We start from the raw sequence: 12547 nt of genomic DNA, 5'->3' as shown, positions 1-12547 counted from the left end.
ATTATCTATCCTATTTCTGACTCCAAATGGGTAAGTCATGTGCAGGTAGTGCCTAAAAAGGTGGGATGACTGTGATAACTAATGAAAAAAATGAATTAATTCCCACTAGAACTGTAACAGGGTGGCGTATGTGCACTGATTATTGTAGATTAAATATCGCCACTAAAAAGGACCACTTCCCTCTTCCCTTTATAGATCAAATGCTTGAGAGGTTAGCTAACCATAAATTCTTTTGCTATTTGGATGGGTATTCGGGATTTTTCCAAATTCCGATTCACCCTGAAGATCAGGAAAAGACAACTTTTACATGCCCTTATGGCACTTTTGCATGTCGTAGAATGTCTTTTGGTTTATGTAATGCACCCGCTACCTTTCAACGTTGTATGATGAGAATCTTTTTTGATTTCATAGAGTCTATTATGGAAGTCTTTATGGATGATTTTAGCGTGTATGGTTCTTCATTTGATTCATGTCTAATTAATCTCGCTAAAATTTTGAAACAATGTGAAGAATGTAATTTTAAATTGGGAGAAATGTCACTTTATGGTGACAGAGGGAGTAGTTCTAAGTCACATTGTATCTGATAAGGGCATACAAGTAGACAAAGCTAAGATTTCAGTGATTGAGCAACTACCTCCCCCAGTTAATGTTAAGGGAGTTAGAAGTTTCTCGGGTCATGCGGGGTTTTATCGCCGCTTTATCAAAGATTTTTCTAAAATTGCTAAACCACTGACTCAGCTTTTGCTCAAGGATGCTCCTTTTATTTTTACTGACGAGTGTCTTAAGGCTTTCAACAGGATTAAGCAGACTTTGATATCGGCACCCATCATATGTGCTCCCGATTGGAATCTTCCTTTCGAGATCATGTGTGATGCAAGTGACTTCGCGCTAGGAGCCGTGATCGGACAAAGAAAGAACAAGGTTTTGCATGCTATTTATTATGCAAGCAAAACTTTGGATGAAGCCCAAGTCAACTATGCCACTACCGAGAAGGAGTTTCTTCCTGTTATTTATGCTTTAGAAAAATTTAGATCATATCTTGTTGGTTCTAAAGTCATTGTTTTTACTGACCATGCAGCATTGAAGTACTTGATAGCTAAGGCGGAATCAAAGCTAAGGCTACTCCGATGGGTTCTCTTGCTCCAAGATTTCAACATTAAAATAAAAGATAAAAAGAGAGCAAAGAACATAGTGGCAGACCACTTGCCACGTATTAGGTATGATGAGGGTAACGATTCTCTACCTATAGATGATTCTTTCCCTAATGACAACCTTTATGCAGTTGTAGAGTAACACCCATGGTATACGGATTTTGTTAATTATTTAGTGGGTGGTACTCTACCTCCTGACTTGTCCTACCAACAAAAAAAAGAAATTCCTTTCTGATGTTAAACATTATTTTTGGGATGATCCTTTTTTGTTTCGTGAGTGTGAAGATGGATTGTTTCGCAGGTGTGTTCCCGAATGGGAAGTCCACGGTGTGCTTACTAGTTGCCACACCTCGGAGGAACAACGGGCAAGGATGCTAAATCTCATCGACAGACAGGTAATCTCAACCCGCTTTTTTCATCATCCTACATTATCTAGATTAGGTCTTGATAAATATGTAGAAAAATTGTTTAAGGGTATAGGAATGAGTGGTTTATTTCAAATGTGCCATGATACATATGATTATTTAACATTAGATTTTATCTCTAGTTTTAATGTTATTAAAATGAATGCTATGATCACTCATGTGCAATTCCGATTATTGAACAACGATGTGCGATTAACTCTTAAAGAATTTGGGAAGTTGTTTGAATTGAAATAGGATAAACCTATCGAACCCTCCCAAGACCACATTGCCGTGGTCTAAAAGAGACTCACTGGGGAGGGTTTGGCTAACCTCCAACACGTCAAAGAGACGTGGATTCAACATCCCGTCCCAAAGTTTTGGCAAAGGTTTGCCGGCCTCACTATTTTTGGGAGGCATGAACCGGCAAATGTGAGGATGGATGAGTTAGAATTGTTGGCGTCCTATGTAATCCCTAATGCTGAAAAATTAAACATACCCCATAGGATTTCCATTCACTTTCAAAGGGCGGCCAATGCGGCCGAAGCGGGTAGGTTTAGGGCACCTATCTATTTTGGGGGGTTAGTGACCCATATTGCCATCAAACACCTAGGTTGGAACCCGGATGAGCATAGGAAAGTAGCAGGATCAAACCTCATGGACCTAGCCTATTTAGGGAGCCTAAACTGGGTGCAACCCGTGGGAGGTGACACTTGGTGGATAGTCCACCGACAATCGGGTAGGAGAGACCAAGTCTTTACCTTACCCAACCCTGCCTTGACCAAACTTGAGAAGGGGAAGCCTTCCTACACATTTGAGATTAACGGTCAAGGCGAGGTTCAAGCACCTCACCCTTCACCACAACCCCACCAATCTCCCTAAGACCATTCCCCCCAACACCATTCACCACACTACCCACCACCTCCACCCTTCACCTATGGCATACCCACTTCCTCGGTCGATTATAACGTCGACCCCAATGCCCCTTATGACTTTTCGGCTTTTAGGAGCCAATTGGACCGTATACAGATGGGGCAAGGGAGAGTAGAGGGCATGGTGCAAAACCTAGATTCTAGGTTAAGCACCTTGGATAGTCGGGTAGGTCACATAGAGAGGAACCTTGGGAGGGGTCTATACCCCATGTACGATGACTATGCACGCCGAGGGGCTATTCCCCCCGAGGCATTAGTTCCCGACTGGTTCTAATACCCCCAAGGAGGGTATTCCACCCCCGAAGCATTTAGTACTTATGTGGACTACTCTTCGGTCCATGGATATGGGGGTGATGCTCCTTTTGGGGGTATGGGGGGAAATGTGAACCCTAACTACTTTGCAGGTGGTTCGGGTTATGGTGGTGCTGAAACAAGCCAGGGTGGTGCCGGCTCGAGCTATGGAGGAGGGTACGAGAGGATGGATGATAATGAGGAGTATCTTCTCCTAGCTACCTTCCCAAGTCAATGAGGGCATTGCTTGATTTGGCTTGGGGGGAGATTTCTTGTATATATGGTAACTCTCTTTCTCTCTTCTCTATTTATTGCTTTCCTAGTGTAGTTTTTATTGCTTTCCTTTATGAAAAAATACAAAAAAAATTTGAAAAACAAAAAAAAATTCAAAAATACGTTCCAATGAATTGTAAATCATGCTTCCCTGTGTCCCATACTTATAAAATATTGTTTTGATTCTTGGTATATGATAATGAGCTTTGTGAATTTGTTGATCATGATTTGAAGTTTAATTGTTTGGATTCCTAAACATGCGATAATTTTGCCAGCTATTTGTGAATATAGTGCTTGACTAGTTGATTTGGTTAGGAATGTGTGTTAGTTCCTGGTATGTCAATGAATTTGAGTATTGGTTTGCAACTATTAGTAATGTTTATATAGCTCAATATTATGCACATTGAGGAGGACGAAGGCATTTGTTCTCTTAGGAAGCCTTCATACGATATTAGATACATTTCTTCCCTTCTTGTTACCCATGTTGTTGCTTGTGCCCTCTTATTGTTTATTTAGCCACATTACAAGCCTATATGAGCCCCATTGGTTACTAGTCCCAAGCTTGGCTTGGGGGAGCTATTAGTTGGTGAGGTGAGGGAGTTGTGGTGTGCATATCATTTGCACAATGTGGGAATAAAAGAAGAGTGATTGTTCTTTGATATTATGATTGGAAAATATTGATGTTTTGTGTTACAAAGTTGAAAATTTCCAATATGAGGTAAAAAGAAAAAAAGAAGAGCAAAGAAAAAAAAAAAAGTTGTTTCATATGTTCAAATGTTCTATTTGAAGGTTGTTCAAGAAGAAGAAAAAATTCAAAAGAAAAAAAAAAGAGTTCAAGTTTGAAAAAAAAAAAGAAAGAAAAAGAATAAGTGGTTCAAAGTTTGTTTTAATTCACTCTATTCCATATTATCATATTTTGTGAGTGAATATGTAAGTGTTGGGATTGTGTTGTATATATGATTGTTTGGTGAACTTTTGTGGAGTTGAGTTGTGATTGGAGATGTTTTGGTCATCACTTGTTGTGACCTTGGGTTTTATTAGGATATGGCTCCCTTAAGCATGGCTTTACTCTCACATTTTTCTAAATTTATCCTACCCTTTACCCTAGCCTTACATTACAAGCTTTAAAGACCTTCCGACCTTTGTGCATAGAGTTTTATGGATGTGAAAGTGTTGTTTATCAATGCAAGTTATGACTTGACATATTTCGAGTCGACTAGTAGGTTGAGCGTTCATTGTTTTAAACACACGAGAGTGTGAGATGGGAGGGAATTGTTCACAAATAAAGGGGTTGGTTGGAGAGCGATCGAGTACATCTTTTACTCGCCACATAAATGAGAGTTGAGTGTTTGAGCACTAGTCTTGAATTCTATATGCTCATGTGGTTTGCTTTACTTGACAATTGTTGGGGATGAAGGATAATTAGATGAATGAGATTGATTGACATTGAAGCATGTTCATTAGATTTATCTTGAATCGTTTGCGCTTGATTTTGTTTATTAGGATGAGGCATGTTTTATATGTTCATTGATGAGCTCTTTGCTTAGGGACAAGTAAAGGTTTGGCTTGGGGGAGTTTGATATGTCCAATTTATAGTGTTTTACCCCCGTCCCATGGTCATAATTAGTAGTGTTTTTGTCTCTTTAGGGCCACTTTTATTACTAATTTGTGTTTTCTAGTGTTTTCATAGTTTTAGTTGAGTTTTACAGGAAATTGCACTTTTAGAGCATTTTCCCGGGTTTTCATGGATCGACTACGGAAGCTAGAAGGACACGACCACTCTTGAAGCCCAGGATCAGTGAGAGTCGGTGATTAAGGGCTCGGTATGTGATACCGGGGATATTGGATCAATTAATCAAGACCCGATGAGGAAATCCGAATTGGGCCAAGGAATCGAGCCCAATCGAAATCCAAGCCTCGAAGAAGAAGCCGGGCCCGATCGGGCAGGCATATGCCCGATCAGGCGGATGCGCGCATAAGCACCCTCAAAGAAGAAGTGCGCCCGATCGGGTGAGCGTAAGCTCGATCGGGCGCGGCACACCAGCAGTGGGAAAAGCAAAAAGGCGGGCCCGATCGGGCACGTGTTTTTCTTAGTAGATGATAGTTTTCTTTTAATTTTTGTTTTGATGAATGTTTAAGTACGAATTATTTACGTAAATTCTGATGACCTTTTCTTTTAGATTTTCTTTCTCTTCTGAGGATATTTTCTCTTTCTTAAATTCTCTCTCAACTTTGTTCTTAATTACTTTCATTAATCCAGATTTCTTTTGGTAACAATTTCTTCTCTTTTAATTTCAGTTATTTTATTTATTTCTTTGATTATGTCTTGCTTTATTTATTTGATTAGTTTAGTTATGATGATGCTTGAGTAGTTTTATTTCTAGGGTTTATGGGGATCTAATAAATATTATGAAGGGGTAAATTTATGATTGTTAATTATCAATGCTTGGTTAATTTCCTATTGATTAATTTAATGCTATGCAATTAGGTTTGGCCAGATTTAATTGTATGAGTTTAGCAATATTAATTCGAGATTCGACAGATGAGAATTGATGTTTAGGCTTAGTTTCAATAGGCGGACTAATTTATAAATGGTTAAGTCGAGATTCGACAGATGAGATTTAATACCGGTAAATTAACTCTGTGATTATAATACGTAGCGAAAGCCCTTTATAATCTGATTAATCAATGCTTGATGATTGCTTATTATGATTTGCCCTGGATTATTGTTTATTAGTGAACCTATGCCCTAGGTCTTTTAATAATTAATTTCTCCCTATTTTATTTCCTCCGACCTTATTCTTCGTAGTATAGACTTATTTACAACAATATTGGTTACCTCGATAATTTAGATTATAATAATTAATTAGGAGTAGAAAGACTTGTTTCTCTGTGGATTCGACCCTACTTCCCTATCTACTTTAGTTAGAGGACTTAGGTAATTACTTTTGATTAGGGGATACGACTTTACCCTGTCACGCTGCAGTCGTGTTTAATTCTTTTTGAAACTCCGATTTGTTTTTTATCATATCCGACTGATTTTCTCTATAAATAGCCTCTTAAAACCTCTGTTTTGAATCATCAATTCTCATCAATTCTTAGGAATAATTCTCTCTAATTCTTTGCTCACCAACTCTCATCAAGAAATTCTTAATATTTTCTCTCTCTTATTCTAAACTAGCTTTTTCTCATACACCATATCGCATTCACAAGATCTAGACACACCTAGCCAAGTTCGAAGTTGCCTTCCCCCTAGACGTGAAAGGTTTTAATTTCTGAGGGTTTGGTCTCAAATCTCTATTTCAATTATTTAATTTAATTGTTTTTATTATTTTCCTTGAAGTTGCTAATGCATGTATTTTGTTATTAGAAAGAGATACGAGGCATCCAAGTAAGTGCTTTAATTGTTTGCATTGTTGTTATGATATAGAAATCATGTCTAGATTGTTATTATGATTCCTAGTGTCATGTTAGGTGTTTTGATCTTCCTAGTATCATGTTTAGGGTAACAACTAAAATTTCTAATATCAAATATGACAATTGTGATTTCTATGATGCCTTTTATACTCTTTCCTAATATTCATGTTAGTATCATGTTAGGGCTAAAGCTTTGATTTTTATTGTTTAGTGACATGCTAGGGTTTGTTATTAATCTTGTTAGTATCATGTCTAGGATCTTGCTATCATTATGCATTAACATGATTATTTTAATTATTATGATTGTTATTTCAATTATGATTATAATTATTATGATGATTGTTATTATGTTGCTTGATCTTTATTTTTATTGCTTGATCACACCTTTTATGCATGATTAAAGGGAATTTGTACTTGTAATCACGCTTATATAAGATAATTAATAATCTTGTTTAGGGTTAATATGATTATATTCAAGTGATCGCCAATAATAGTTTTATTTGTGCATTAATATTCAACCAACATAGATAAACAGGTTTAGGTTAAACCTAATGATTGCATGTTAGTCAGAAAGTGCACATGAATACGATCAGGATAAAGTAGAGGCCTATTATTAGGGCAGGTTCAATCTCTTTTAGGTTGGATTTGTACCTCATCCCCGAACTTCAAGTCTTGGTTCCAAACCTATTGGAGTTAACGATCTCCTGGATCGTTAAGTGGTGTAAACTTCACCCTGTGAATGGTTTACAAGTTCCTAAAACTTGTTGGCGACTCTTTTGCTCTAGCTTCCTTCCCTTTGGACGCCATCGTACTAAAGTGTATGATCACAGTGGGGTTCAAGTTTGGGGTAATGCTTGAAATATTCCCTACAGGTTGGAATGCATTTGTTCACTTGAATTGGTGGTGATTGTGTAAATTTGGGATTGCTCGATTTTGGTAGTGAGTTGTTGCTTGAAGGTATTGGTAAAGGAGTTTGATTGAGGCATTCTAAATTGTTGGTTGGAGTTTCTTGTGGTGATTGTGGTATATTGTGATTGGATTGTTGAGTCACTATCTTTGAGAATTCATCATGTCTAAACACATCAAAAACCTCCTCAAGAAACGAAAAACCAATGTAACTATTGAAGAACCCGCTCCTTCCCCCTCTACCTCACAACCTCGTCAACCTACCCCTATCCCCAAACTACGAATTACCGACCCCATTTAAAAATCTTGATAAAAAAAACTCAAAGAAAATCGTTCCCTTAAACCTTCCCGACACTACTTCCAAGTGGACATGATTAAGTTGGGAATTGATGAAGAGTTAAGGGAATTTCTTAACAACCTTCGTATGGGATCTTTCGTGAGCCGGAGCTTCCGTACCTATGTTCAACCGAATTTGGAGTTCTTGGCCACGGTTGATCTTGTGGTGGCCGAGGGTGGTTACTACCGTGTTCGGTTTCAGCTCTTCAACATTCAATTTGATCAATCCCTTGAACAGTTCAATGCGACTCTAGACTTCGATCCAAACTCAGATATTTTTTATCCCGAGCTCTTTTTCAATGATGAATATGATCAAAATTCATGGTGGGACGACATTTCTAATGTGGTGACTTTATGACCCGGTATGCCAAGATTAGTAAGGTGAACCAGCCATGTCTCCGGGTTCTCCATCGACTTTTGGGGTATTCGGTGTTTTCGAAGCAAGAATTGGGAAAGATGAGTCAGTTGGAGCTTTGGATTCTTTGTGTGGCTACTCGTGCGGAGTACCGAGGTCGCCTAAATTTGGGGTACACTTTTGTCAAGTATTTCTAAGGATTGCAAGATAGGGATTCCGGCGAGATCCCTTGTGGGAGCATGGTCACAAGGCTAGTGACTAACCTTGAGCTCGGGCACTATTTGCCGTTTGCACTCCGGTGGGGGATGTTGATTCTCTCTACCTCGACGTCCGGCAATTGAAGCAAATCCAGTTCTTAGCAAATAATGATAACAACGAGGTGTTTGATTGGCTAAGGGATAACGTACATTGGTGCTATCTCCCTAACCCCTCCTTGACTTCTCTCCACCGCGAGAATGTGGAAAACATTTAGGATGTCTCCAAAAGTCACCGCCCTCCCTACGATGATGATGAGGAGGAGATGGGTGAAGAAGAGGAAGAAGAGCCGCAACAACATTAACAACAACAACAACATCAACAACAACATCAAGAGCAACATCACCAATTTTCTAACTCTGACTTGGATGCCCTTAGTGCTCAAATGAAGGGAATGCAAATCTGGTTGGAGGGCATGTATGATCAATACTTTGAGTCCCTCTATTCTCATATGAGAGGGATTTCGGAGATGCGACAAGGTATGTTTCTTCAACAACAACATTTGTATGATGCGGGTGTTAACCGGGGAGACATAACTCCAGCAGTTAACTACCCTTACTTTCCACCCCAATATGGTCCTATACCATTTTTTGTTGGTGATGGGGTACCTACATACCCATATTGGAAAGTACCCCCGGGGTCCAACACCGAGACTCGCTCATTCCCCGATAAGCACGGTAACTATGATTACCGTGTTCCCGGTGGGAACGACTTTAGGGGTGATCCTAACTACCCCTATGTACACCCTGAGCACCCACTACCGCTCGCCTTGCCCGAGCAATTCACTCCCCTTGCTCCTTGGCAACAAGATAACTTTAGGGGCATTATGGTTGGCCACCCGGTTACACCGGGGGATGGGATCCTTATGGTCCCCCATCCGGGTTTTCCTATGATGGGGATAACAATGATGGTCCTGGGCCGAGTTGTAGTGGTAGCTAGTATTCTCATTTTTATGTCATGTGCCTCCATCCCTTGTCTTATGTGTGCTTGCTTTGTATTGTTGGGATGTTGAGATGAATCTAAGATTAGCTTAGGGGAACATTTCCTTTTCTCAGGGGTTTGTCTTGGTGGCCAATTTGTTGTTGAAACTCACCTTGTTTCTTTTGCCTCTTTGTACTATGATCTCTTTCTTGATTCCTCTTTGATGGTGTTTGCTCATTCTTGATCTTCTTGTTGTTGTGATGATGCGTGAGTTGCTCCCTAGAATCCAAACCCTTAATATCCAAATCCTATGAATCCAAACCCTTGAATCCAAATTTTGTAATTTAGTACTTTGTTGATTAGTTAGATGTTTAGTTGGTTCTTTAGTTTTTTTTTTCTTATTTTTGCTTTCTTAATAGTTTAGTTTTGCTTATTTTTGCTTTTTAGTTTCTTTCCTTTTTGTTTTCTTTTCTTTTCTTTTGTTTTGAAGTTACTAATCGTTTTCTTTGTCTATAGTTCTCTTTTCCATTTTTGTTCTCTAATGGCTTTGATGATGATGCTTTGTTTCTTGGAGCTTCATGAGGTGGTTGATTCTTCACCTTATTATTTTAGCATTGCTCGGAAGCCCGTGAGATCTTTCTTATTTTTCTTTATTCTCTTTTATTTTCTTGGATGCATAGTTTAGGATTAGTTTTAGGAAAAGTTGAATGGTTCGGGGATGGATGCTTTTAACACCTAGAGTGTTTGGGATCATTGGCGATGTTGTCATTTGATCACTTGTTTGTTGATTGAGAATTACATGTTTAACTTGCATATTCGTTCCATTCTTTATTTTCCTTCTTTTCCTTTATCTATGTTTTTCTTTTTCTCCTTTCTTATCTTTTATTTTTCTTTCTTCTTGTTTTTGGTTTTTGGTATGTTTTGCGGCTTTATTTGTCACTTTTTGTTTTTCCTTTGAATTAGACTATATACACCCGATTTTTGCTTCTAAATGAATATCTTCCTAAATGGTATGGGTATGCTTGGTTTGAGAATATGCTTTGTTGACTCTAGGATAGGTGTATGTTAAGGTAGCATGTTTCAGAACTAGGAGGATCATGAAACCGGATTCTACTTGTTTGTGGCATGTTAGTAGTTGCTTCCTATGGTCGATTTGACACCTATAGTGAGTTTTTGCTACATCCATGTGAGGTTCATCATTTTTCAAGCATTCTACATATTTTGCATGAGCAGCATGGATCCTTGATTATTGCGGACCTAATCTTGAATCTTGACACATAATTCTCAAACACGAGACCGAACCATCTAGGGATGACAAAGGCATCTTTTCAGGGTGTTAATTTTTCTTTTTCTAGGTTTAATCTTCTTTATTTTAGTTCATTGGGTTTACATTTGCCTTTTTGCTAACCATTTGAGCCTTTTCCCTTCTTTTCAAGCCACATCTTTAGAACTTTGAGCCTTTTGTTTCTTTTTGTTCCATTTTTTGTTTTTGTGAAGCAAATGGCCTTGTTTATGGAGTTTGTAGTATATAAGTATGGATATTGGTTGCTTTTGTTAGCAAGCTTGTGTTTTATGAATATTTCGTGAATAATGGCAAATGATTGATGGAAAAAGTCGTCCTAAGTGTAAAAAAGGCAAGGACTTAATAAATGCAAAATTGTAAAAGTCGTCCTAAGTTAAAGAGGCATGGACATTTGCTTTGAAAGAATAAAAATAAAAAAATAACAAAAAAGAATTGAAAATAAGAAAAATCAAAAATGTTTTGATGTGATTCTTTTCCCCTTTTGAAGCATTGAGGACAATGCTTCCCTTAAGCTTGGGGGAGAAGCGTTTACGCTTTTTGTATATATGATTGTGGTTATGGCTTTGAATAAGCTTGGGGTGTTAGTTTGTTTTTGTTTGGCGATTGCTTGGTTATGAGGAGAAGGTTTGATCACCCTTTGCTTCACTAATTAGGAATACCGCCAAATTTTAAAATTTTAGCCTACCCCTAACCCTTCTTGCCCTTACGTTACAACCATTGGGAAAGACCTTTCTACCTAGAGGTTGAGTCAAATTTTGAGGGAGGGCATTATGAGTTAAAGCTTAAAGAGAAGGGATGCATAGTCAAGACGTCGTGTATCCCAAAAATGTGTTCTTTTCCAGCTAATTCGAGGAGCTATTGAGATGCTCATTAGAGGGAGATTTGAGACTATAGGGAGAACGCGGTAAGATCGAACGGGATGAAGGTGAATTGTGATAACTAGTTCTCTATGCTTAGCATACTCTATGTTTCAATCAACCTCGGATATCTTGAAACGTGCATACCCCTATTGCTTAAGAAAGATGTTTATTCATTTGAAATGTGGTCATTTTGTAAAGTCCAATTCGTAAAAGTTTCAATTTTGTTTTTCTTTCTTTTATTTTCCTTTTTGTGGTTTGCCTCATGTATGTTGGTAGAGATTTATAGGTTAAGCTCTTAGGAAACCTTTACGAGATCTCACTAGTCCTCATAGGCGACTTTGGGGTTTAAAGGGCTTGTTGTAGCTAAAAACAACCGTGATTCCTACGTTAGTGAGTCTTAGTGTATATTCCTATCTTATGTCTTTCTTTTTCTTTTTGAATAAGTCTTTCATCCTTATTCTTTCTTGCTATGTCTTGCTCGAGGACGAGCAAAGGTTTAACTTGGGGGAATTTCATGAATGTCATTTATGGCACTCATTTGGTTCTTTTTAGGATGAATTTCATGTTATTCTATAGCTCTTTTACTTAGTTTTTCCTTAATTTTACTCTTTATTTCTTTTAGTTTGCATTTTCTTAGTTGGATTTCTTTCTTTATGCATTTCTTGGTTTATTTCGTTATTTTCTCTTTTATTCGATTGTTTTCCTTTAATTTACAGGTTAAGGTTGTTATCCAAGTTTCCCGAGGCCTCTTCCCAAGTTTGGCATTGATTAAGATGTCTAATGTTCTCCATTTGAAGCTCAAGCATGGAGAAGTGCAAGTTCCTAAAGTCCTTAAGTTGTGCATTCAAGCCGTGGGGGCATGATTTCTAGTGTTGAACCCACAAACATGGAGTTTAGAAACTGCAAGGTCCCGTGTTTATCAGCCACTTGTGGTCTAAGTATTAGTATTTACCTATTTTTGTTTTCTAAGTATTAGGAGTCTTATGTTGCTGTTATTTATGTATCAGTAGTTACATACTTGTGTTTCTAATTGTCTTCTGATAATTAGTTAAGTTGTATTGAGTGTTTGTTTTCACTTTTAATATAATACACTTCATTTTTTTACCTAACCAAAAACATTATTATCAATTTTTGTTACAGTTACCC

This window comes from Chenopodium album, chromosome 8 (genome assembly GCF_948465745.1).
Source record: "Chenopodium album chromosome 8, dcCheAlbu1.1, whole genome shotgun sequence".
In the NCBI taxonomy this organism is placed as follows: domain Eukaryota; kingdom Viridiplantae; phylum Streptophyta; class Magnoliopsida; order Caryophyllales; family Amaranthaceae; genus Chenopodium; species Chenopodium album.
Note: the sequence above shows the minus strand (reverse complement) of the source record.